Here is a 26,217-nt window from a genome sequence, read left to right as displayed (position 1 = left end):
GCGTGTATAAATTAAAACATAAATAAATTTCAAGATTCATTCCTTACGTAACGTGATGTGACATTCAGAAATCCACAAACACAGATGAAGCTCCAGAAAAGTATTCGTAAACAGTTAGCAATAGCAATAGGAATGCTCAACTTCCTCTTCGGTAACTTTATGGCGGGTGCGGTCAGTAGTAATCCACTCAGCAGGGTCGGCATGTTGGGCGGGTAACCCCCAAAACCCACCTCAATATTCTGTTGCTTCTGTTACCAAACGGTACTGTCTGGACGCTCTACTGAAGTTCATTAAATGATCTGAAAAAAACTCCGTTGGTTCCTCGCGTACGTTGCACTCTGCCAGTACTGATTTGAGTCAGCCCAGTAATGTCCTGTCAAAATGACTCGCGCTGACATTCCAGCGACATATAAGCACACAGTCGAGATGCAATCTCATCACTGATTTGAGATAGGACTCCCGGAGTTGCTGGAGATGCATAAAGCCTGGGAATACCTAATCTATGCAAGCGATCCTTTTCGGAAAATATAGTACTATACACGCTCTTTGAAATTCTTCTCGAACCGCGGCAGAGACTTCAGCCCGATGTTGAAGAAGAATGCTTCGGTGAGTATTGAAGCTATATACATATATTACTATATTTATATTACTATGTAATATCAGTTTCATGTTGTTGTTAATTTACCTTTCAATTTCATTCCGTTTATAAACATATGCATGTAAATTATCATATCTAACTGTCGCTACAGAAAACCTATAATCGCATATACACAGTTTTTCCATTAGGTTTGGAAAATTTGCATCGCATACTTAGAAATTATGTATATATAACTAGTATAATATTTATGTTTAGTTTTCAGTTACACACCTACACACCAAATCAACTACTCTTCAAAAAGGGTTATGTTACTCAATTTAAAAATATTTCAGTACTAACAATTCCAATTGCTGAACATCAACAAATAAACTCAAATTAGTGCAGGTTTTTACATCCACTTACAGCAGACTGCAGGGGGTCTAAAAATTAAAATATCATCCAGCAATAAATTTGCTAATAACGTCCATTGTTCTTGTTGCGCTGCGAGACCCTCTATTCTGAGGTCCAAACTGGAATCAGGCGACCTTTCTCAAATCGAAATTGCAGTTTACATACAATCATTCCACCTGCCGACCATCACAATGCTCCCAGCATGTTTGGCGATAATCTACTCCACCGGACAAGCAGTTGTAGACAAAAGCAAATACGGTGACAGCAAGTAAATGCAATTAGCTAATTACCATTAGCGTCCAGGCATGAGTACCCATGCCTGTTCCAATCAGACCGTGAGGATACACTTCCTCCATCCGCAATACACTTTGCAACTAGCGTGGAGTGTATTTCCTCCAAACTCCAGTGATATGAGCTTTGATAAGCATCAGAATGCTAATAAGCACGACGGCGAGCTCGGAGGCTCCGTGCTTCATCCGCGGCCGAATCTGCTCATCTAGGGGCCGCGAACATGGTCTGCTTCCCAAAACCCCTAGTGCCTTGAGTCCACCACTCGACCAGTTGGGGTAATTACGGCCGATATGTGATTATTGATGTGTACACGAGAAGATTGCGTTCGCATGGGGGGAAAGTACCTGATCACGGACTGCTGGAGGCAGCACAACTCTTAGAAGATATAAAAGCAAGTTATCGGTCCGTTTTGCGCTTAGTCAAATTTCGAAGCTCGCTTGAATCTACTTGGGACGGCGCTTGACGGTGACCAGTATCTGTTCCTGGTAAATCCGTAAATTCGCAGAGAAGTGGCTTAAATCAAAACAACAACAAAAACCCCCTAAAATCAAGTTGTCTCACTAACTTACCGCGGCTCGAAATTACATACTCTAGTGTCAACAAAAAACTATAAATCTTAATTTGTGAATGCTATCAAAAGATAAAAAAGTTGAAGAAAAACACCAACAAACGCGAGTGAATAGTGCAGTGTTAAATTAACAAATTGGCAGCCTTGGAATAAACTTGAAATCAACGTCTTTTTTCATCTGAGTTTTTTCGGCTGCAGATCAACCAGCTTCCTTTCCGGTTAGCTGATCTGGGTCAAGATCAAACGGAAGGCAAACGAACTTCAGAAAAAACATTACCGCGATCACCTCTGTGGAGAAACCGCTACAAGCCAGGTGAGTTACACAATTCATTATTACCGGCATCTTTACGAAACTGAGTACGTTGAGCGCACACGACCATGATTAAATTAATCGCCGAGCCAGACGTTGTTGAGCCATTCATTGTGCACCTTGCGCCAATCTTGAGCAAGTCAGAAAGAATAGTGAAACTGGTGTTTGCACTTCTTGCAGATATGCGATTACTTGCGAGGAAAATTGCGAGCATTTTCGCTTCAGCATCGCACACTCAAGGAAAGTGTTTACTGAAAAAAACGGCCGAGGTAGCCTTCAGGAACCAATTTTATGAGCAATATAATGAGAATTACCAGCGATAAAATGCGTGGAGCTGCACGGTCGTACCATTATTTCTGTTTGGATTAAACATGCACATAATTGAACATATAACATAAACGTACGTCATAAAAGAGTCGCTGCAAAACATGGAGCTTATAAATAATGGAAATTACGTAGGCCGGGCTGCATTTTAGGAATGCTTCCATTGTCGCCCAGCCAGTATTCGAATTTAGTAGCGTTGATCCAGATATGGATAGGTGCAAGTGTCCCTAGTGGGAATCTTTACTTTTCTTTTCAAGTGCAATTGCGTTATGTAGCCAACGTTCCTCTTCAATGTGAAAGCGACGAAGTGTACCTTAAAAGCGAGTTGTAAACATGAATTGATCCCCAATTCAAGGACCGATTTCCTTCGTTGTAATAAAAACGCTTCATGTTTACTAGCTCAGTCGACCTTGAATTCTAGTTGATATTCATTGTAGATAAATTAGATAATTATTACAAATTTTGTTAGACTTTGACATTGTCCAAACTGATACGATATTTGTAAGGCCTAAAAACCCATAGAAAATGGAAAGCAAGCGATTGATTTGCTCTTGCTTTTACATACAAGATCAAGTGGAGGTGCGGTGCAAAACATATTCTTTGTGTGCAACACAATCATCCCCCATTAACATATTTTGCCTGAGTCATGTCTTCCTACTTATTTGGATGACGTATTTTGTTTTAGCTTCATGGGCCCCTCATCCCGACCTAAATGCTCCTTTGGCGTCGGATATTAAACATATCAATGTTTTTATGTTATCAGCATACTCATAATAATATAATTCGAATGGGCCCTGCGGTATCACTGGATATTTTCCCAATGATGCTAGTCCAGGTTGATGCCTTCCTGTTTCAGACCTAAATCAGGTTTCAAACACTCTCTACTTTGGAGTTGCACTTAGGATTCGGTGACAGTAAAGATTATTTCCGCTCTAGTTCGGATGTTGTTTACAATTCAAATATTATTTGTAAGGTGGTAGTGTAGTGGATATAGTACTCGTATGTTTCAAGGTATCGGCGAGTCCACGCTATCTTGAATACTCAGCACTCCTCTAGCAACTGTTTAACTGGAAATATTTAGTCTTGCTTAGATAATCCGACTCTAAATCCACCTTGGAATTCTTCTACGTTTCTATCAGAAGATGGCTTAAGCCGACACTCAATGTTTTTTGTCAAGCCATTATGACAAGTACATAGAAACGAGATAATATACCTCTTTTATTGCTACAGAAAAGCTTCTTCCGTTATTTTATATATCGGACATACTATGTTTGTCGGGCAATCGCAGGATAGTTTCGTTCTTTGTCTTCACTATCATATGGAAAAGCACTTTTGTCAATAATCATCCACCTTTTTCAAAAGCACTACTGGTACTCAAAAATAGAAAGAAAAATGACTAACAGTTTCGTCCAGGACAGAGGCAACTCATCAGATGTTGCTTCACCTCTGCCCTGGAAGCAGCCTGACCGAAAGTGGCAACAAATGGAAATCACTCCTCTTTATTTAATCGCAAACACGACAAGGGTGCCAGTATTTTAAGTCTAAACCAGGCTAAAGGTAATTGAGGTAATTGTTTTGTTTGGGATACGAAGGATCCTAAGTCTACATCTACTTTATGTTGGACTGGCCCAAATGAAGAGCAACTTACTTCCAGTTTTTTGGGCATATTTCCCAAGTATTCAAAAACAGAAAAAAAGCTTCGTCTATGGCAGAGGCAACTCATCAGATACTGTACACCATCTGGTCCGGTCCAACATCAAAGATGTGGACTTAGGACCCATCATATCCCAAACAAAACATTTAAACTCAAATATGCCGGCAATCCTGGGAGTTTTATTCGATTTTCCGTTTGCGTAAAGCTGTCCCCACCTTTTTAGTCACCATTCTAGGTAGTTACTCTTCATTTGCCTCTCATGGGCTAAATTTGTAATATATAGCATTAAAACAGGAAGCCTTCATTAGTGTTTAGAGCACCTAAATTTGATGCCTCCTAGATAGTTGTTAATTTCCGCCCTTATAAAAGCGGCTTATAGTCTGTAGCTTACAACTAAACCATGTGACTGTCAATAGACAAATTAAGGATTTTTTCTTTAGACAAATAGAATCTTTTCTAGGAACTTTCTAAGAACTTTATCATGCGTTCAAATTTGTAAACATAAACGAAACTAGTTCCAGTTTTAATGTCTTCCCCACAGACCAATTAAAAGTGTGGAAACTCAATTTCTTACACTACAAAATCTGATAGTGCTTCAACCTTCACCGAGCTTTAACCTCCTTAATATGTACCCTATAGTAACTTTGATTCAATGACTACGTCCACTAGCTACTCATATTATAAGCTCTTTGCTACTTTCTTTGACTGAAACCCCTTGGTTTAATGAATTCGTGTGTCCCTTCAACAGCTTTTGAATGAAACGTGGATACTTAACGTTTCATTCATTCGAAGTGCGTAACTAGCTCCTTGGGGATTCGAAAATTTTATTGGTATCGATACTCCTATAATAGTTCTTTAAATGTATTATTGCGCTCCATCATGCATTTGGTCGAAAATGGATTTTCTATTCAAACGCGATCAACCACTAGCTTTAAGCTTGATTAACGTTTCGCCACCGTAACATGACACAGGTCTTATCATTGCTTTATTAATGCTAAATTTCACCCCCCCCTCCCCCCCGCGTTTACATTTAAATTTGATGGACAACATATAATGGATGATTGTTTGGTCGAGCGTCAGCCTCTCAGTCTCTTTGCCCAGGGTTCGAATCTTGATGGTCATGGATGTTTGTGTTCGTCTTTACATTTGCCTCGCGGCTGTAGGCCTATCACTTGCGCATCATTAAGTATTATAATAATTACGCTGAAGTACAGTCTCACAGAAAATAATTTAGCGAAAAATAAGAAAAGGAAAAGATTGTATGAATGCCCCGTATTCCACAAAGCATATTTTACTTGCTCTTCTTCAATACTATACGCATATACGGTCGTCCTAAGAATTTCTCCTTTCTTATCTTATTTTTTTCCGATTTTTTTTTAAACAGGATTGTGATTCAGTTTCATTATTTTCATACTCAAACATAACGAAAATAAAAATTCGCAATGAACCTTGAGTACGAAGTTGAAAGACTGAATTCCAACCAACTAGGCCTTCACACTGCCTTTCCATAGCTAGATACATCTTTCGCTTTTATGGAGTTACTTCCGTATATGTATTCGCCATCTTAAATCCTGGATAAATTATTATCCACCTAGTCAGCGTAAGAATCATATCTGTAGTGTTATTTCACTAACCGGTAGTCAATGAAGGGTTAAGAGAGCATATAGAGCATTGAAAAATCTTCATTTGTTTATTGGCTAATGTGTTGTATAATTACTACCACTCCAATTTCAGTTTCGAATATGTATAGTAACTTCCCGCGAAACATCAAAACATAGACAGTAAATAAGGAGAAAGTAGCGTAAAATCAAACAAGTCGGGAAACCGGAAGCTGGAGGCTTCAGGTATGAAAGGTTTTGTTTGCTTCTTCTGTGAGTATATTTAAGTGTAGAACTATCCCATTTGTACGTAGTCCGTCATGTATGTGCATTTAGCATGTCTGACTACCCACTTTAGCGTGATATTGAAATTCAGTTGCAGTAAATTTACACGATAAAGTCAAGTTTGAGCTACTTTGTTACTAATAGCAATCAAACTTGGGGACGATATGCGTCATATTATATTTTATACTACTACCAACTTTTATAACTCTGGGATATACTTAAGGGGGGTTTTACTCAATTTCCCCAAAAATAGGGTAATATAATATTATTAACTTAATTTGATCAGACATCGATATGAAGAGTATTTTGAGGGCTGGGCACCATATAGAGGCAGCTTCATGATTTTTTCAGATTTTTCGGTTGGGTAGTTTCTGAGAATGGGTCCGTTAAAAAAATCTTCACTTTCGACCCCTCCCACTACTCGCCTTTCTAATAAATCTCAAAACTAAGACTGGTTTCGAAAAGTACTAATTGAGACCTTTCATTTGATACCCCACATGACTATATTCAGTGAAAAAAATTTTACACTCCCCTTTTACATGTATGGGGACCCCCCTAAATGTCAACCTGGAAGGATATCAGTCACTGCATGTCCGGGGGTCAACAGTTCCCACCTTCTCACCAAATTTTGTGTCAATCGGTATAGCTGTTTCTGAAAAAAATTCCTGTGACAGACAAACAGACAGACAAAACCTTAAAAAACTGCTGTCCAACTGGCTCGGCTAAGATTCCTGACGAATGCTGAAGAAATTACAACCGTCTAAATGGAGCAGGAAGAGTTCGGAGGGTGGACCAAAAGAAATCTCATGTCCAACTTGTATTACAACCGTAAATCACTAAGGCGCTATTTCTGTTTGAATTAAGATATTTTTTTCATTCCAATGAAAGATTGTAATCTCATTCATTTTCCACTTCGTTTGCTTGTGGAACAAAAAAGCTACAGAGTTTCTATTCAGCCGCATGAAATCGTTTCAATTGAGATTGAAAGCTTCTGAGAACGGTTTAATTTAATTATTTAATTTTATTGATTTTTAACTAATTTCTAATTTACATGTTAATTGATTGATCACATTTCCGAAAAAGTATCTTCAACTTATATCCATGACCACTCCAGTGCATATCTCTTAAGCTTATTAACTACGTAAAAATTAAAAACTCATAAATATCCAACTATCATTCGATCTTCGTAGTCGAAATTATTATCATTTTCCAAGGTCTTCATTCCCTTTCCATAGATTGGAAAAGATAGAAGAGTAAGGTTGTTTATCGCTTCCTTATTAGTACCTTGAATATCCTTTCTTCTCATTATCATTATCATTAATAACATATTTAGTTTACTCACACTATAGACAGGGAAAGCGGTTTGGGGTACACCTATCTTATTTACATAGCTAGCGTTTACTCCACCTCCCATGTCTCACTTTAATGTGAGTGTACCGCTATATGCCAAGTGAACGCTTGACAGTCATACTAGTAGATGCAAGGCGTATTTAACAACTAGTTTGCCTTCAGATTGGAAAAAGCCCAATTCCATCCTAAACTCAAAAAGCTCTCACCAACGATTTGGAGTTTCAGCCAAATGACCGCAAGTAACTAGTCGAAAACAGATTTTCGAAAAAATCCACTTTTAAAAGGTTAACTCGGTTCCCCTCGTCAAATCGGGTGGTCACGCCACAGTAAGCAATATATGTATTACATTTATACAATTTAATAAAAAAAAATAAATATTTTTCTTACAAATAAACAAAAAACTTCAAATTCACAAAAGGAACTTAATGGTTTAATTCACCCTATAACAAGAAATGTGAATTGACTTTCCCATAAGCAGTTTTACTCAGTGTGACTTTTTAATATTATCAGAATTTGCACCAAACTTTTCAAACTTTAAACTCCATTTGATCTTTAAACCTCTAATTATTTTAATTAGTAAGAATCAATTTTACCAAAAAAACAGCTCTCTGCCATAAACTAAATCATAAGTGTGATTTAGAGAGAGAGAGGAAGAAAAATATCTGTCCATCAAAATTGAGATTTACCGCGATTAAAATTTGAACAAAAAATTGTATTAACTTATCAATATAGTTAGTTAATTAATTCTTCGTCAATCCATTTAGGTACGATACAACCCAGCTTTCCTAATTTCCACTTAAAAGTCAAGATCAGAGTTTCGTATCTAGCGCCAATGAAATCGCATTCAGGAGCGTTATGTTACGTGAATTTCAACTTACCTTAACTCCTCCAACAAGGCGTATTGTCACGAACACTTTTCGAAAAAAAAGGTTAAACGCGGACCCTTGCAGGGAGCTAAACCTCAGATTTCCTCAGATCAGTATGTATATATCGAAATTGAACTAAACTTTAAAGGAACAAGTTGAAACCAGCTTGTGTCTTTAAAGTGATAAACTTCAAATGACTCTCCTTTCACTCATGTAAGAAGCGCCGAATGTCAGAAATTCCCTATTATAAAAATCAGAATGAAATAAATATAGCTTTCTAATGAGCCAGTGCCGCAGTACATGATACACCATTCCTTGCACAGTCTTCACACTTAACTGCTAGTAAGGAGAGCAGACTAAGCAGAATCTCCCGCAAATTATATTAAATTGGTTTACCCAAAAGCAACAACAAGGATCCTTTTTCGAATAAACCGAATTCAACGTCTCTAGTATTGTAATAGTACATACCTCTACTCTCCAATATCCACTATCTAGCTTGTAATTCCTCCTTTTCCTTTCTGTGCATCTTCAGGAAGACCAATTGTTTTGAAATCCTAATGCACTTCGCGCCTACCTCCAGGAGGCACGCTTGTTTTCATGCCCATCAAGATCAGTATCATATGAACTTTAAGTTTCAAGATTCAAAAAATGCTAACATTTAAATACTTGTGCGCCTCTAATTTATAACGATTCAACGGTTATCTCATAGACTGTCTAGCATATCTGAGCGATATGCTTTGGCATTACTCCCAGTCAGTCTAGTCTCCTTGTCCGAAGGTTCCAAGTTTTTTCTATCTTTCATCATATTTTCATGTAGAAAAGAAGAAAGGAGGAAAACTGGGCCCAAAGTGAAATTGAATTAATGATCTGATTTTTTTTAGTTTCTTTACCCCGGACCCCAATAGAACTGCGAACTCTAGGGAATCGACCTCACTCAACGACTCTGTCGACAAGCGTTTTGACCCTCGCGGTTGTCTTCTTTTTACTTATATCATTGCTGCTTTCCAATAGTGTTCTAATGATGCGTTGTTTATACATACTCCTATCTCTTTAGTCGGTTCTCTTTAAGGTAGGTTTATTCTTATAAAATCACTTTTAATAATTAACCATTTTCGTCCCAATTATCTGGCATTTATTTCCGTTACTTTCATATCGGAAATGTTAGCCACATAATTAAACTGATCTTACTGCGTTCTTATATATGTACCCTTTTGACTTTCAAATTCATTCTTTTATCAGATAAAAATCCAGAAAACGCATGTCAGTTTTGTAATCCAATATTTGCGATACTACAATCTTTCAGTATTCTGGATTTTCAGAGAGCACTTCAGACAACCGGAGCCGACTCACAGGAGCTGAAAGAAAATTGTACAAATTAGAAAGGTGGCATGCCAATACCTTTTTTGGGGAAGCTCAGCACTTCAAGTGTAGACTTTACTGAATTTCTATGTAACAATATTTAACCACACAACCGTTCCATTGCTAAGTACTTCATAATGTACGTGCATCTAGTGCGTCAGATTGTTCATTTTAAGAGAATACTAGTTCTATGATTTTGTTAGGGTGCTGTAAATTTTTCGTAAAACAGGAAACTTTGACCTATGGTATGGTGACCTGCCATTTCTTCCACAAAAGAAAGAAACATGGTGAAATGCTCCCTCCACTTCTTCCATGTTTTCGCGACTAAACAATTCCACCCGCCCCAAATGCTCATCAACATTCTCTACCGGGTTCAGAGTTTGTGTCGTTTTGCATAGCAAGGAAGTTTTCCCACTACTGGACAACAGCCGCATCATGGAAACAGAAAACGGATCGACCCCCTCGCTTTCGAGCATCTGCACAACTAAAGATCAGCGGCCATTAAAGAATATTCCGTTTCGGACCAAGTATTAGGCCACGTACTTATATTGTACAGATAACTCCTAAATCTGCTACTGACCTCGGTCGGCGTGGTTGAAGGTCAGTTGGAAACCAACTGCTTTTATGGCGGATTTTCTGGTTGATGACGTGGCAGCAAAAGTTTCATAAATCTAAATTTGTCCCCCTCCCATTGGATACCCAAGCAAAGTGATGTTAGAGCCCTCTTTAACATTCAGATCGTCCATCACGACCATAATGTCACCTTTAGTAAGCCCGTCCTGAACTGCATACAATTTATCATGAAAAGTATCCTCCTTGCTTCTTGTCCATATCTGAAATCTCCGCTGCTATTACAGCAGTACCAGATAAAATTTCAACGGGAACTCTATATGTCGAGTAAGATTTTCGCAACACAATTTCCTATCTTGATCTAGGCATTGCTAAGGCAAAGTTAAACTTCAGATTCAATAATCCTGAATGTAGCTTATCATTCTTAAAGCTCTGAAAATCGCTGCGAATAAACAGTAAACTTCAAACGAAGTAATTGAGAGAAGTTTCAAGAGGAATTCGAACGGGGATATCGGGAGGAATGCCTATCTTCTAATGCAAGAAACAAGTGCATTGTGGTTCCCAACGGCAGAAACCTGATATAAGAGGAAGTAGCCACTACCTCCTCAAGGGAATCTAAAGCTGAACACTACTGTAGAAGTCGTCTATAAAGCTCGAAACAATATTGACGGATATGAAACTGCAGCTATAAAATGGCTGAAAAAATTTGAAAACATACTCCTCACGCAGGTTAACACGATCAATCTGAAATTGAAAGACTATTATCATTCTAGAAGGGTCTGCCAGTGTAGCAAAAATCCAAATCGATAACACCGAAATGCTATACAACGTGTAAGGGCAAAATAGTTTCATTACGTATGTATCACAATAAAAAGATACATTCCCCTGGAAATTATCATTGATAAAAAGATGCAATCCCCCGGAAATTTATCTGTGCAGACTCCTTTTTTACACAAAGACAAAACCCGCTTCTTACCATCTTCGTCTTAGAAAGTCGTCACTCTGATCATGCTAATAAATATACCTTGATTTTCGTTATCCACAATGAAAGATTACAATCTATTATTAAGTCCCATTTTCGGTTTGCGGCTTTTAAAATAATAACCACATTGTGACTTAAGACGGTTAATAAATTTGTCAACCTTGGGTACGACAAATTCTACTAGACAACTAGACATGCATGTTCAATGAAACTAAATCAAACCAAAATCGTGCAACAAGATAATCACATACTGTTCTCACATAGCACAAAATGAGGAAATATTCATCAAGGAAGAACAATTGGATAAAACTAATAAATTTTTCCGGCTGCTGCCCTTGTGAGTAGAAGCCAACAAATCAAACTCATCCAAGAGTTAAATTTAAAAAGTGAATGTTTTTCCAAATGTTCATTTGAAAAAATACGTAATAAAGACAATGTTTGGAGACCTCTCAAATAGATACACAACTGTATGTTCATAAGTAAATTCTATATTGGAGAATTCCTGTTCTCTTTGTTATGGTATTGCAAGGTGCCCACGGCAGATCCAAAGTCGAATCACAACGACTAATGGATAATTTTAGAGATTTTATTACCAACAAGTTTTATCGCAAGCCTCATGTTTCATTTCTTTTTCGTAAATTGGTTACTAACAATAGATGTTATTATAAACAAGGAACAATTATAGCGAAAAAGATGTAAAGATTCATTGATGATATTTGAATCATCTTTCCAAATGCGATTATTTCCCTTTGAAATATCTAAACACAGTGTGTATAAATTTTGAAAATTCCATGTAATAAAACTGAAAGATATACATAAATAGCTCAGGATATTTTTACTACACTTCGCATCCATGGAATTGCCGTAAAATACTGGGAGTGTAAAATACGCGTATACATCAACAAACGAACGACTGGAGCCTTGAACAATCTTTAACACGAACTATATTCAATGCTGAACTATTTCTACAAAAACCCATCGAGCATATATAATTACTAAAAACCAAGAATTGCTTAACACAAGTGCAATCTGTGCACTGGTACAAAAGATATTCTTATCTCTTCGGCATCCTGAACACTGAATACTAATTTTGATATTTTCTACAATTATCCAGTTTCGTTTATCATTATTTTTATTCTTAATGATGCCAATTTTCCGATTAAAAATTAAAAGACAATTCACTTTCAATTAATAGTTTCCTCGCATAACTAATTAACCACTATGCCAGGTTATTCACTTAAATTGAGCAAGACACCAATCGAACATGGCTCATGCATTTCAAGTATCAAATACGGCCAACTGTGGTAAAATGCCAAATGGAAATTTCCTTCAATCGGAACAGAACAACATAAAATTTTAAATTTATGTAGTAATATGAAAACAAATGCTTTATTTAAATCTGGAAAGGTGTTTATAACTTGTCATGCTTTCAGCTATTTTGAACTAACACTTTGAAAAATTCTGCAAATTGATCTCTTATCGCACTTCAGTCAGGCATAATATCATTCAGCTTTAAAAATGGTATCAATTATCAATGACATGCATATTAACGTACGCCAGTTAATATTACACTCAAAGCCAAGTAGATACTAAAACTGCATCAAACTTATGCAGCACCTGATCCTTGCATATCGTTCGTTAACGTTCTCATTTCAAACGCAGCCCGTTATTCATCTAATTATGTTTTGCAATGATCTTGCAAAACACACTAACATAAATACTATTTGGAATCGAGATGAATTGAGTGTTAGACCTAATGACAAATTGTCCTAGATGGAATAAGGCAATTAACCTTAAATCCAAATACAAATAATTACTTAATTTCTGAGACCTATAGGTGCATGCATGCCGGCATTCACACATGCTATGGTACATGACCCCGAATTCCCCGGTGAAATGCATCCGCCAAACCGTGCACTTAACAGTAGATTGCATTAGATAAATGCGCGCTGCATTTTCAATTAAGATCTTGGCGAGCAATCAAACGCAATATTACATATGCATAAACCCATTTCAATTCTAGCTTAGATAATTTAGAGAACGGTCGGGACACTAAATTAATAGCTTCCTCATTAACATGATTATTAGATTTGATCGTTTATTGACATTTTCTGGTCGATTTCTGCGGAGGCTATTTGCAAACTGACATTTACTGTTTCATTCAATCGCAATTAAACTTTGTTCGGTGCAGCTCAATCTGTTAGAATTTCTGTGGTGAGTGCAAACTCAACTTGCGCAAGTTCAAGTATTGACTGCCTTAACTGATCACGACCCTTGAAGTACAAATAATAGCACAGGGTGCGGCAGCATAACTTCCTTTTTTAAAATGCGCGCCACTCAGTTAGTTGATGTCATAGCGGAGCGCTAGTGGTCTCGTTCAAGAGGGGATACTGTAAAGTTTTGTCCGACACGGTTCAGTCGCCATCATGCGTTGGAATAGTGAGGAGCGTGCCTTTGCCGTTGAGGTTTACTTTTCAAGCGGATGTTCGGTTATTGCAACACAGCGTGCATTTCGTCGTGTGGGTCAGTTAACAAACAAAACATGCGCTACTGGGCTGACACCAACCCTCGAGAATTGCATCAAAAGCCTTTGCATTCACCCAAAGTCACAGTGTGGTGTGCAATTTCCTCAGCTGGAATTATTGGTCCCTGGTTTTTTGAGGAAAATGAGGTTACAGTGATAGTGAATTCGGACCGGTATGTAAACATGCTACAGAATTTTTTTTCCCACGACTAGAAAATTTGAATTTCGGGGACACTTGGTTCCAACAAGACGGTGCAACAGCACACACTTCAAGAGCATCGATGGCTATTTTAAGGGAACACTTTCCAGAGCGCCTTATCTCAATTAGAGGCGATTTGGAATGGCCGGCACGCTCTCCCGATCTGTCCCTTGTGATTTTTTTCTATGGGGTTTTTTGAAATCCCGTGTTTATGTGAACCGTCCAAGAAGAAATTGCCAACATAACACCTGCTATGCTAACAAGAGTCATGACAAACGCCAGAAATCGGTTTACGCAATGTATGGAGAATGGGGGACGTCACCTAACAGATTTGACTTTAGACATGTACCTACATTATAAAAAATAAATAAATATTTTCCGATGCATACAATAGTTTTTATTGAGTTTTGAAAAAAGGAAGTTATGCTCCCGCACCCTGTATTTCGAGTTTTTCACGAATTTCAGGCAAACATGTAATACAATGCACGCGAACCTACAATTCAGTAGAACCTATAATCCACAACTATTCGTAGAGTTAAGCTTACCATAATGTAAATAGGTATGTTGTACCCTCTTCAGGCACTTATATAATTGAAGTGGGATAAAGACTACAGTGGAACAGACTGAATATCCAATCAGTGGTTACTGAAACTTTTGCTTCATATAATATATAAGGAGTAAACTCGCCACTTACCTAGCATAAAATATGGTGGAAACGGAATAGTCATATGAAAACAAGTCGGAATATCGAAAGCTGGACGCTTCGGATATGAAGCTGTTGTGTTCATGTTGCGTTTGTCCATTCGTATATAGCTAAAAATTCAAAATACTTACTATGTCTCCAAATTCCAACTCCGCCGTTAATATGAGTTCACTTCACTTGAAATAGAAGAAGAAATAGAAAACTTTGATCTTCTATAACTTTGTCAGTAATAGTTGAATTGCATCCAAACTTTTCAAAATTATGTCATGTTAAATGATATCACTTATACTGATACCAAATTTTGTACTTCTAGAATGAACCTATGGGGCACGCCATTATTAGCTTTATCCCAATAGATATCATAATGAGATGTAATTTGAAGCCTAGATTTTGTATAGATACATCAACGTGGTTTTTGCAAAACTTTCGGTTGGGTAGGTTTTGAAAACGGGACCTGTTTCACCTTTTGGAACTCATATTTTCAGTCGTCACTCCCTTTCTTTCACTCAACATTAGAAATAAGATCATTTTCTAAAAGTACTAACCGAGCCCTTTCATTTGATGCCCCACATGACCACACTCTGTAAAAAAATGTTACTCCTCCTTTCCTCCTCCCCCCTTATATGTAGCGGCTCACACACCACGTATTCTAGCCAAATTTCGACGATAGCTTCAGCCATGTAATAGACGGACAGATAGACATTGAATCGGCTTTAATTTAGGTTTGTTTCACACAAATCACACATCGTACGAATCGTAGCACAGCAACGTCTCCAGGAGAAATTCTATGATGATTCGAACCAAATATTTTGGAGCCCCTAATTTACCTAAAGCGTAAACTATTTTCCTTAATCTTGGAAAATTGAAAGCAATCCTCTCACATACAGAACTCCCGCGCAAGATTTATTGATCTCCACTGCTGCCTCCTCACTTTTCGTCATGGTACTGACTTCGGCTTCCGGAATCCGAACTGCTTTTTGAGAGATTACTGAAGTCTATCGACCAATACGAGAGATTCGTCTAGCATGAACCTTCTACCTTAGTTCGTATAAATCCACCCATTCACAAACCCATATTAGATATTATTATATCTGATAGCCAAACACCACTCTGAAAATGCATTGCTCGCATATGATAGCAACGTCAATTTTGCTTTAGACTGCACTTTGAAAAAGTATGTATTGCATCTCTTGGTAATGTGTCCTTTACATATTCGAAACAACTTAGACCTAGCATACCTACTTAAACAGTTTCTCGTAATGTGTGCTAATTCCAGATATTTGAAACATCTCTCTAGGCGATATTGTTCTCGTACCCGATAACTAACCCAACCAATGGAAATTTTGCCAAAAGTGATAGCTCTTTTCGTCGCTTGGCAGGGCGGATTGTAGCAATCCGAGCACCACCGTATAAATTTCTTATCTTAATCTTATCAGATTGGACTCATGGGCAGGAAAATGCCACAGGATTTCGGCGTACGTGACCACTTTCTGATAGAACGGCCACGTGAGTCGTTGGTACATTCTCTGTCCGTCTGTGTGCCCGTCCACCTATTGTTCAAGTTAATGCTAATTTTCGTAGTACAGCTGAACACTTTGGATACGTTGCTGCAATGGAAATCTGCCCATGATGATTTGCCAGGTAATTTTAAACCAAAATAACAAGACAGCATCACATTGGTTACACATCCTTTTACTTAAAAAAGGACTCAAATCAATCACACACTAGCTGTTGTGTATTCCAAATTTTAATTTAGTAAGTTTTAATAAGGTTTCCCTAAACTCTCTTTTAAGTTGGGAATTATAATTGTCATTTGGTATACGTTAGTTAAGACTAGCTAGGAATATATCAATATATCAGGTCAGCAAGCTGATACTTATTTGAGTCAAGTCGTCTTGCTAAATCTGCTAATTCTTTGGGAAACTCAATCACTGGAGGAGTCTGAATATCATATCAATATCATTCGCATTCGCTCCCCTTTTTCTTTTTTTTCAGCATTTGTCTCGCTCACATGCGGGGCTGGCTCGTCGTTATCGATTTTGCCATTTTGTACTGTCAAAAGCTTGACCGACACGCAGTCGCGAGACCGGTGCCAAACCACCGTTGTTTCGGCCGATCTTTTGCTCGCTTACCATTCACTTAGATATTCAGACCAATCTTGGGAAGTGAATTCTCGTTAGCGCGAATTACGTAACCATAACAGCGAAGACGCCTCTCTTGCAATTTTTCCATAATCGGTGCAATCCCATATCGACCGCAGATATCCTCATTTCGGACGTGATCAAGGCATGTTACGCCACTAGTACCACGCCTACCAGGGATGGAGCAGTCCAGGGTGCTTCTTGGGGAATACGAATCCATGCGCACAAAGGATTGCTTAAACCTCACCAAAAAGAACCTCCGAATCATAGTGTGTGTGTGTGTGTATGGGGGGGGGGAGAAGCTACAGCTTCTTTTTGTGAATGTGATGCTACCCGTCGGAATTGGAGAACATCAGCACCAAAGATCTGATGAATGATGCGTCCATAGGCGGGGCATTCACATAGAAAATGCTCCGTGGATTCCGTTTCCTCATTACAGGAGGGACACGTATCATCTTGAGTAATTCCTATTCTGAACATCATCATCATCATCATCATCATCAACGGCGCAACAACCGGTATCCGGTCTAGGCCTGCCTTAATAAGGAACTCCAGACATCCCGGTTTTGCGCCGAGGTCCACCAATTCGATATCCCTAAAAGCTGTCTGGCGTCCTGGCCCACGCCATCGCTCCATCTTAGGCAGGGTCTGCCTCGTCTTCTTTTCCTACCATAGATATTGCCCTTATAGACTTTCCGGGTGGGATCATCTTCATCCATACGGATTAAGTGACCCGCCCACCGTAACCTATTGAGCCGGATTTTATCCACAACCGTACGGTCATGGTATCGCTCATAGATTTCGTCATTGTGTAGGCTACGGAATCGTCCATCCTCATGTAGGGGGCCAAAAATTCTTCGGAGGATTCTTCTCTCGAACGCGGCCAAGAGTTCGCAATTTTTCTTGCTAAGAACCCAAGTTTCCGAGGAATACATGAGGACTGGCAAGATCATAGTCTTGTACAGTAAGAGCTTTGACCCTATGGTGAGACGTTTCGAGCGGAACAGTCTTTGTAAGCTGAAGTAGGCTCTGTTGGCTGACAACAACCGTGCGCGGATTTCCTCATCGTAGTTGTTATCGGTTGTGATTTTCGACCCTAGATAGGAGAAATTGTCAACGGTCTCAAAGTTGTATTCCCCTATCCTTATTCTTGTTCGTGCTTGTGTTTGACCAGTGCGGTTTGATGTTGTTGGTTGATTCGTCTTCGGTGCTGACGTTGCCACCATGTATTTTGTCTTGCCTTCATTGATGTGCAGCCCAAGATCTCGCGCCGCCTGCTCGATCTGGATGAAGGCAGTTTGAACGTCTCGGGTGGTTCTTCCCATGATGTCGATATCGTCAGCATAGGCCAGTAGTTGGGTGGACTTGAAGAGGATCGTACCTCTTGCATTCACCTCAGCATCACGGATCACCTTCTCGAGGGCCAGGTTAAAGAGGACGCATGATAGCGCATCCCCTTGTCGTAGACCGTTGTTGATGTCGAATGGTCTTGAGAGTGATCCTGCTGCTTTTATCTGGCCTCGCACATTGGTCAGGGTCAGCCTAGTCAGTCTTATTAATTTCGTCGGGATACCGAATTCTCTCATGGCCGTGTACAGTTTTACCCTGGCTATGCTATCATAGGCGGCTTTAAAGTCGATGAACAGATGGTGCAACTGTTGTCCATATTCCAACAGTTTTTCCATCGCCTGCCGCAGAGAGAAAATCTGATCTGTTGCTGATTTGCCTGGAGTGAAGCCTCTTTGGTATGGGCCAATGATGTTCTGGGCGTATGGGGCTATCCGGCCTAGCAAGATAGTGGAGAATATCTTATAGATGGTACTCAGCAACGTGATACCTCTATAATTGCTGCACTGTGTGATATCTCCCTTTTTATGTATGAGACAGATTATGCCTCGCTGCCAATCGTCAGGCATTGATTCGCTGTCCCATACCTTGAGCACAAGTTGATGAACCACTTGGTGTAACTGGTCGCCTCCATATTTAACCAATTCGGCTGTAATTCCATCGGCTCCTGGCGACTTATGATTTTTTAGCCGATGAATTGCACGGACTGTTTCTCCTAAACTTGGTGGTGGCAGTATTTGTCCGTCGTCTTCAGTTGGCGGGACCTCCAACTCGCCGATGTTCTGGTTGTTCAGTAGCTCATCAAAGTACTCAACCCATCGCTCTAATATGCCCATTCTGTCGGAAATCAGATTTCCCTCTTTGTCTCGGCAGGATGAGCATCGAGGTGTATAAGGCTTCATCCTGCTGACTTGTTGGTAAAACTTCCGCGCCTGGTGCGGTTGCTCCCTGTACTTTTCTAGTTCACAGACTTGTTGGTTCTCCCAGGCTTCCTTTTTCCGTCTGTGAAGTCGCTTCTCCGCTCGACGGAGTTCGTGATAAGTCTCTGCGCGTGCCCGCGTTCTTTGAGAATGCAACATTACTCGGTATGCGGCATTCTTCCGTTCCGTTGCTAGCTTACATTCATCGTCAAACCAGCCGTTCCGACTCCTTTTGCGGCTGGGGCCAAGTATATTTGTGGCCGTATCCATGATAACGTTCTTCAGATGGTTGTGAAGATCATTAGTTGATGCTTCATCTCCAGGTCCTCTATTGACTGCGGTTATTGCGGCATCCATTTCCCTCTTATAGGTGTCGCGGAGGGTTGTGTTGTGGATGGCTTCAGTGTTCACTCTCACCTGATTGTCAGAGGGGATTCTAGGTGGTATTGTTATTCGAGCTCGGAGCACCATGCCAACGAGATAGTGATCCGAGTCTATATTGGCCCCCCTATATGTTCTGACATTCATCAAGGCTGAGAGGTGGCGGCGTTCGATCAACACGTGGTCAATTTGGTTGAAAGTGGTCCCGTCTGGAGAGGCCCACGTATGTTTGTGGACCGCTTTCCGCGCAAACCAGGTACTTCCAACAACCATTTCGTGTGACCCTGCTAATTGAATAGTCCGCAGTCCGTTATCATTTGTTTTTTCGTGTAAGCTATGGGAGCCAACGTATCGCCTGAATACGGGCTCCTTCCCTACTTGGCTGTTGAAATCCCCAAGTATGATTTTGATATCATATCTGGGACAGGCTTCGAGGGCTCTTTCTACTGCCTCGTAGAAGGTATCCTTCTCCGACTCTGCAGTCTCCTCTGTAGGGGCGTGAACGTTTATGAGGCTTATATTTCTAAACTTGCCTCGCAAGCGCAGAGTGCATAGCCGTTCGCTTATACTTTCAAAGCCGATAACAGCAGGTTTCATTTTTTGGCTGACTAAGAAACCTACTCCGAGCACATGGTTTACTGGATGGCCGCTATAATATATGGTGTAGTGGCTCTTCTCCAGGAAACCGGTCCCTGTCCATCGCATCTCTTGCAACGCTGTTACATCAGCCCTATATTGGGACAGGGTATCGGCTAGCTGCTTATCAGCTTCATCTCTGTACAGGGAGCGCACGTTCCATGAGAAAATGCGCAAATCGTTGTTCCTTTGTCGTTGCCGGGTCCGTCGTTTTAATATCCGTCCTATCCGAGGCTCCTGTTGTGGCTTCGTAACGGTTGTTTTCCGTGTAGGGTTGTCAGCCCTACCCAACCCCCAACCTGGAGGACCAGTTGGTACAATTTGTCCCGTTTTTAGGCGCGGGAGACTCGCCTTCATCCTTCTCCGTCTGCAGCTTTTCGTTAAGAAAGAGCTCCCAGCGGTCACCACGTGGAGGTGGAGATAGGGTTTGGTAGTAGAGCTGTTGGTGTTGGTTCAGCAGGCATTTCCCAGGTTTTATGCTCCATCGTGGGTACCAATCCACGTTTCGCCCCGGGACCTATACTACCCTTTGACCACGGCGGGGCATTCACATAGAAAATGCTCCGTGGATTCCGTTTCCTCATTACAGGAGGGACACGTATCATCTTGAGTAATTCCTATTCTGAACATATGCCCAGCAAGTGAATTATAGCTTGTCAGAATGCCCACAATACACCTGCAATTCCTCCTGCTTTTCGACAGGATAAACTTAGCGGTACGCATGTTCAGTTCTGGCAGGAAAAGTTTGGTGTGTTGAGCAGCATTTAGGCTCTGCCACCTGTCATTGTGGGAAGCTTGTTCCCATTTTTTGAAAACAGACTTAGCCAATGCTACTGATACTCCAATTGGTGGCTCCGGTCCCGGCATACGGAAGATTGACCCCTCTTTCGCTAGAACATCCGAGATTTCATTTCCCTCTCCGCCACAGTGACCAGGTACCCAGAGTAGTTCTACCGCATTGAATCTAGAGAGAGAGTTCAAACGGTTTCCGCATTCCTACATTTCCTACATTTTTGAGGCGATCAAAGGACTACTGAATGCCCTCAATGCAGTTTAGCTGTCACTCACTGCCTACAGGTTTTGTGAGGAGTGTGATGATACCTATATACACGTCCTGGGACAGTGTCCGGCACTTGTGCAAAGCCGGTCGAGGCATCTGGGAAAACACTTAATACCAGATGCAAAGCTGAAAGATCTGGAAGTAGGGAGCATACTAAAGTTCGTGACGGTTATAGGGTTGCTTGAAATACTATGATCAATAGATACACTATAACAAGTAAAAGGGGCACAATAGTTCTTTAAGGACGCTGTGCGACTTTCCCCTAACAGAATAATAATAACAGTCATTGTCTTTTATAGTCGGCTAACATTCACTCCCATCGCCCGATTTCATTTTTCTAAAGACGTATTCCAATCCCTATTTGAAAAAGGTATGAGCGAGAACATCTCCTAATTCTACCTCAGGGGCAAATGTTTCGGTTAACTCAGGCTATATTTTCACTTGATATGAGTATTGTCCACTATCAGCTTCATTAAGCACGGCAGTTTTAAGGAGCTTTACTCCCACAGTTCTTCCCTCTTTTTCCTCTTCGTGTCTTGACTTCCCGAATGCATTGCCTGCAGTCCTCTCGATTCAATGAACGCGTTCCGTTAGTTCCTGAAATATAGTAATGAAGTGTTGTCGACGTCGAGTCCACCAATCGTTTCCTCGGCTTTCCAACCGGACTGAGGCCAACGATTTCCACTTTGAATACCCCGAGAATTTTTCTTAACACCTTCCTTTTAAAGGCGTTTAACAATTTTCCAGAACCCTAAATCAAAATACAAGACTTCATGATGGGAAAAATCAAATAATACGATTTGTAGCTGTATTCTCTTTTTCATTTCATGTGCCTCATATGCATCCTTCAATAACTTACCCCCTAAATCTGAAAATTTACCCATATTCTCCAAGTTATATCCACCAACTATACTATTTTGTCTAGCTTGTATCTGTTTTCTAGTTTAGGTCATGATCTTGGTTTTTGTTCATTGAACCGAAATCCTACCTCCTTCACTGTCGTGCGTCGAGCTTCACGGAGGTTTCTCGGAGAACGAGAAGGGAGTGTGATAAGATATTGACGTCAGCGAATACGATACTGATTTAAGGAGGAGCCTACCTTAGAATCAGCAGGAACTTTTCTAGTCGCCCACTGAAGAGTGAAGTTGCAGAGCATTGAGGTCAGCCTGCCTCTCTGCTTGAGATATTTAGTCCTAACAATGGATAGAAGCCCATTATGATTACTCTTGTGAGGCGAACTAGTTTTGCTATAATACCAAACTGAAGTATCTCTTAATACAGTACGTTGTCATCGATACTGTCGTATGCTCGTTTGATGTCGACAACGTCCACCGTGATGAGTTGACCATAGAAGTTCTTCTTCAGAGTATCTTATTTATTAATGTTTTTTTAACTTATATAATGTATGTATGTATGTATATATGTACGCAAATACCGCATTATTATCAGAATGTTATGCAAAATTTTCGTAAAAAAATATGGAGCTTTAAGCCAGTGGTAATGGTGAAAATCGAGTCACCTCAACAAAAAGTTTCCACCCGTTAGTCAGGATAACTCATGACTGCTGCATCCAAAATAAAAAAATCCAAAAGATTCCTTTAGTACATAAGTTCATCTTAGATTTGAACGAATGAATTAAGAAAATATTAATTTTAGAATTTTTGGTGAAGATGCAAACGAAAAACTCATGATTTCTGCCAAAAAAAAAACAAATATTTTCAATAAGAAAAAAGTTGTGATTGGAAAAAAATAATTCATCCGTCGAAAATCAATTATTTTGTATGTAAAATAAGTGTGCAAAGTTTAAGCAAAATCGGTCCAGAAGTTTTCCAGGCTTCCAGGCTGAAAGAAAAGTTTTGGGAAAAAAGCGTTTAAAGCTTAATCCAGGAATAAAATGACAAACAAAAATATTTTTATTTTAAATTACACAGAACAGTGGATAAAAAGCTCACCTGCAACTTCTGCATGTCCCAAAGCATCCTTTTACGTCCTCCATCCTGCGACGAATTCTCTCATTCTTGAGTAGCAGCCTGGCTTTGTGTTTTGCTTTCCATATGCGATTGTCGTCTTCTTAATGAAGGTCAAAAAAATTCAACTGTCTATAACACGAAAAGTTTCGCTTCTAATGACGTCAAATTTTCTGACAACATTTCTTAATAATTGCAGTATCGGAAAAAAATTTTCAAAAATAATGTGGACTGTTGTATCAAAGACTAACTAACAGTTTATTGTTGCATTTTAGAAATTTAGAAAAAAAATTCCGCTGAGTTTTATGATTACTTTGAATGATTACATCTATAATACTAGAAATTACATTTGAATTGGTAGTTTTCTTCTCTAAGAAATTCCTAATTCTCCTATCAATCTATTCCGGTGAATTCAATAATTAAATGCACTAAACAAACCCTTTCTTTTGATAGTTCCTATCACTATACTCGTACATATACCTGCAGCAAATAAAAGATCTTGATAAAAAATATTAGCGGTTACCGATCTAAAACAGAATTAGACAGAAAGGAAACGTTGGAACGTTTAAACGAATGACTTGCTTTTTACTGCAATTCCCTATAAAAAGAAAAGCAAAGCAATGCAAGCAATGAAGACATTCACAAAGCCTCTACATTCCCATGCACAATCTAAGTTTATTGTCTACCACCGTATACACGAAATTATAATATTAAACAGTAATAAAATTAAATGATTTGCTAATAAAACAATCTTACTGCTGAATTATGGATGGCTAGCATTTAAATTAATCCATCCTCATTTAGCATAATTTCATTTGTCAAATTAATGAGCTCAATATAGGATGGAACCATTGATATAACAATGTCCAAGGATGAAATTAAATTCTGTTAATTCACTAGAAAAACGATACTAATGAAGGATAACAATTGAAACAATGCTCAATGCAGATACATTCTCGATTACATTAACAATGAATCGATTCACGTTGGAATATTGCAGCGAATTAGCAATCAACTGACAATAAATTATCAAATTAGAATAATCTCACAGCCTTATGCATTCGTGACCACAGAGATTACCACTCCAATTAACAAGTGGCTTCCTCAGAAGCTGCTAATATCCATCATAGATTTATTTCCTAGCCTGAAGATGAGCAATTGGAAAGTTGTTTGACGGGGTCTTCCCATGAAAGATGATCTCAAGAATTGAATGCCATTAATCAATTCCAATTGAAATGCCCTCGTTTTCAATGTGTTTTCAAATCCATCAAAAAAGATAATAACAGATTGTAGAAGTATGAAAATATATTGAATATTGAAAATATATTGAATATTCGACGGGTTGCTGGACTGCATGAATAAATAAACCTGCCTACATCCCCAATAATTGGAGGAGGCTTTCTGCGGATAAACTGGAACTGCTTTTATAAGCATGAAAAATCCCTATGTGTATTGGTTAGCTCCACAATATTCCACGTTCCTTGAGCTTAGGATTTCGATGACATCTCCTTTTAGGATTATCTGCTTTTTTAAGCAATATTTTCCTCTTCATCATTATTTCAAAGAAAAAATATTCTTCCAACCGAACATTTATCATTTATTATAATCTGTTTCTCTAAAAATACCTCACCGAACATTGATAGACCAGTAGCTTACTCCAAACAAAGCTTCAGTAGCTCTGTACTGATGAAGGGGGTAAGTTGCTCCCGAAATATATATTGGGTTGGGGAAGAAGAAATGTCGTATTTTATCAATAGATGGGGACACTTAAACATATCTTGGATTGTACTTATCGCATCGTCATACTATACGGCGTTTTGAAGATGGCAATCTGTGCTACAAGTGTCTCTTTGACAGTGTTGTGATCGTAAGTTTCAGTTTCAAGTTATAGCGCGTCAAAGATGGAGTCCACCAAGCAAGAAATTCGTCATATTTTACATTTTTACTACCTGAGAGGTAAAAATGCAACGAAGGCGGCCGAAAAAATTTGTGAAGTTTATGGTATATGGGATACTGTAACTGTAACGATTCGCACAGCACAGCGTTGGTTCGATCGATTTCGTTCTGGTGTAATGGATGTCGAAGATACACCCCGTACTGCTAGGCCAATCGTCGTAGAAACCGATAAAATCGTCGAAATCATCCAAGTAGACCGGCATGTCAGCATTCGCTCGATTGGCCAAGAACTGGGTATAAACCATAAAAGCATTTGGAACCATTTTCATACGATTGGATTCCAAAAAAAAGCTGGATGTTTGGGTGCCACACGAGTTGACGGAAAAAAATCTTTTGGACCGAATCAACGCCTGCGATGCACTGCTGAAACGGAACGCATTCGACCAATTTTTGAAGCGGATGGTGATTGGTGATGAAAAGTGGATCACGTACGACAACCTCAAACAAAAAAGATCCTGGTCGAAGCGCAACGAGCCGGCCCAAGCCATCGCCAAGCACGGATTCACGGCCAGGAAGGTTTTGCTGTGTGTTTGGTGGGGTTGGAAGGGAATCATCCACTATGAGCTGCTAAACTATGGTCCATGTAAAACGCTCTTGGTGCTACTAAGTTGGCCTCAAGAACGGCTTGAGAAATATCTAACCTCACCGAACAGTTTAGAGCAACTGGCCCGAATTTCACGTAAACATAGTTTCACTAAAAATGTAGGAGCAAACGTAAAATAACTGAGAAATCTCTTATGTTCCTAAAAAAATCAACAAGAGAACTTATTTTCAACTCTTCAACATAACTTAGTACTCTGCAGTTGTATCTTTAAGGGTTGCTGGTTCCTTTGCTGTTCAAATGTGGTCTGTGTCAAAAACTCCCCTCCACCGTGGGTTTCTGGACATATCCTTCAGCTAAACCCTTTCCGAGAAGCTTAGACTGTTCTTCCAATGTTCCGCATATCGGCGTTGAGATTAAGATTTCATAATACCTTTAAGTTTGTGCTCCGCCATTCTACATTCCCATTCGGGTAGAACGCAAAATAGATCGCTTTCATTTCCCTTTCCCATCACAATCTAATGGATGACCGTAACTTGCTTGTATCTTGAGAGCCTGCAGATACTCGGAGTTCTGTGTTGTATTGTATGCCGTTTTCATTTTTCAAAAGTTTCGTCCAGTCCTCAATTCTGGGTGATTTTCCAGCTCCTCTAGTTTATGATAGTTCTTATAATGCATATAAACTCAATTTCTTGTC

General features: G+C 39.5%; 1 protein-coding gene across 1 annotated transcript in view; it reads left to right on the top strand.

Annotated features, from left to right (window-relative positions):
• The first annotated feature begins 1,692 nt into the window (after positions 1-1,692).
• The window catches only part of LOC119652533 (mycosubtilin synthase subunit C), a 30,883-nt gene continuing 6,358 nt past the window's right edge, over positions 1,693-26,217 (top strand). The window contains exon 1 of the mRNA XM_038056735.1: positions 1,693-2,160. The gene's annotated coding sequence lies outside the window, so the exon portion shown is untranslated. The remainder of the gene's footprint in view (positions 2,161-26,217) is intronic.

This window comes from Hermetia illucens, chromosome 3 (assembly GCF_905115235.1).
Source record: "Hermetia illucens chromosome 3, iHerIll2.2.curated.20191125, whole genome shotgun sequence".
Classification (NCBI taxonomy): domain Eukaryota; kingdom Metazoa; phylum Arthropoda; class Insecta; order Diptera; family Stratiomyidae; genus Hermetia; species Hermetia illucens.
Note: the sequence above shows the minus strand (reverse complement) of the source record. Positions and strands in the feature narration are given on the sequence as shown.